Below are 2,580 nucleotides of genomic sequence, written 5' to 3' on the forward strand. Positions count from 1 at the left end.
TAGACATTGCCAAATCGACACTAGGCTTGACAAAGGGAGGTAACAAATCATACAAAGAACTATGGTGGTGGAATGAAGAGGTACAAACCACTATAAAAAAGAAAAAAGCCCTATATAAAATATGGTTCAAATCCAAAAACTCAAATGACAAGACAAATTACAAAAAATCCAAGAGAATAGCTACAAAGGCGGTGGCTAGGGCCAAATCTATGGCATACGATGACATGTATGAAGAACTACATTCCAAAGAAGGGCAAAATAAAATATACAGATTAGCCAAACAGCGAGAAAAGAACTCTAGGGATGTAAACGGAGCTCCGAAAGTAATCAAAAATAAAGATGGGATATTGATAATAAAGGAAAAAGAAATAATGAATAGATGGAAAGAATATTTTCAGGAGCTTCTCAACTTTAATCCCCACATTCTACATCTAGACAAACACTCCCCATGTCAAAACCTTGTACAACCTATAACAGAACAAGAAATAATCACATGCCTCAAGCATATGAAAAACAACAAAGCTAGGGGTCCAGACGATATTCCAATAGAAAGCCTTAAAGCACTAGGATATGATGGAATACATCTCCTCACAAATCTGTTCAATAAATACTTGGAAATGAAGAGGTTCCTCAAAAATGGAGGCAGAGCTATCTAGTTCCTATCTTCAAAAATAAAAAAGATCCAGACAATTGTCAAAATTTCAGGGACTTAAAACTAATGTCACACTGTCTAAAACTATACGAAAAAATAATAGATAAAAGATAAAGAGACATAATCGAAATTGGATAGACTCAGTGGCTTTATGGCTGGAAGATTAACAACGATGCTATCCACGCAATTAGGCAAATGAGTGAAAAATACAGGGAAAAGAAAAAAAGCTACACATGGTCTTTCTCGATCTAGAAAAGGCCTTCGATAGAATCCAAAAATAACTTATCTGGAGGGCGCTACGCCACAAAAAGGTTCCCGAAAAAATAATAATAATACAGGATATGTGTATGGGCCATACAACAATGGTCCGTAGCTCAACAGGTACTTCAGCAGGCTTCACAATAGCCGAAGGAGTTCATTAAGGGTCGGCTCTCAGCCCACTTCTCTTCATTACAGTAATAGATTATTATCACAGTCTATACCTCAAACAGTCCCGTGGAATATGATATTTGCAGATGATATTGTGATACTTGCCGAATCTAAGGATGAAATGAAAGAAAGATTGGTGAGTTGGATATATCCTAGAAAAGCACGGATTAAAAGTAAATAGAGAAAAGACGGAGTATATGATGATAGGAGGAGATGAAACAGAGAGTATTAAAATAAATGAATTGCAGATATCGGCAATTGAGGGCTGCAAATATTTGGGCTCCACTATATAAACAAACGGCACAACAGAAAAAGAGATAAAGCGTAAGATTATTCAGGGGTGGTTAAAGTGGAGATCTTTATCTGCAGTGCTATTTGACAAAAGAACCCCACACAAATTAAAGGGAAAAATTAACAGTTCCATAGTACAACCAACTATTCTATATAGTTCGGAAACATGGCCAACTAAAGAATCAGACGAGAGAAGTCTACAAACTATGGAGATGAGAATGCTGAGGATGATTGCTGGGGTAACAAGAAAGGATAAAGTGCGCAGTACAAGAATACTGAGTAGTTTAAAGGTAGTGCCCATTAAGACTAAGTTAATGGTAAACAGACTTAGGTGGTATGGGCACACAATGAGAAGGCCTATTAATTACATAGGAAATAAAGTTGAGAGTTTGGAAGTGATGGGCAAACGTAAAAGATGAAGGCCAAAACTTCAATGGGGCCATAAAGTTAGAGCCAATATAAAGAAGTATAAATTAGATAAAAGAGATTGTATGAATAACATAAAGTGGAGAGAGATGTTGAAGGAGCTTACCACCAGAAAAGGTGAAAGCTAAAGAGAGAAAAAAGTTTTAAATGAATGGCCCTGACTTTATTATTCTATGGAGGGGGAAGGGGGGTTGTTTATATAATACTTTAATTAAATTTTCTCTTAAAATTAATTGGCTAAATAATTTTGAATATTTTATTTATCATAAACCTAAATTAATTATTTATTATTTAATATGCGAATTCAATAGAACGTATATTATATTATATATCATTTCTTGAAATGCTGATAAAATCCAACTAATTTGATTACTCATTCTTATAGCTTCACAACGATCCTTATTTCGAAACTCATTAAAATCCAATTTATATATTGGCGAATTCTCAGATAACTAACCCTTAAAAAAATTATGCATTTGTAATGCAGCACCATGTGCAAGTATTGAATTAGACCAATAATCAAGCCACTATTCATTTTTTCATGATGTATTAGTAACTACTTTTCTTTATCTTTATATATAAATTTCCGTTTATATTAATCGTAAAATATCTACTAGTAGTAAATAATATTATATAGAATTTGACTTACCCTTATCTGATAAGGTAATAAAATTTAAAATACTCTTTTATTTGTTAAGCGAATAGGGAAAAAAAATATATCAAAATATCGCACATTTTATTTTATTTTTTTAAAAAAAAATATCATCATAATATAAATAATA

This window comes from Gordionus sp. m RMFG-2023, chromosome 4 (genome assembly GCF_954871325.1).
Source record: "Gordionus sp. m RMFG-2023 chromosome 4, tfGorSpeb1-WG-v2, whole genome shotgun sequence".
Taxonomy (NCBI): Eukaryota; Metazoa; Nematomorpha; class Gordioida; order Chordodea; family Parachordodidae; genus Gordionus; species Gordionus sp. m RMFG-2023.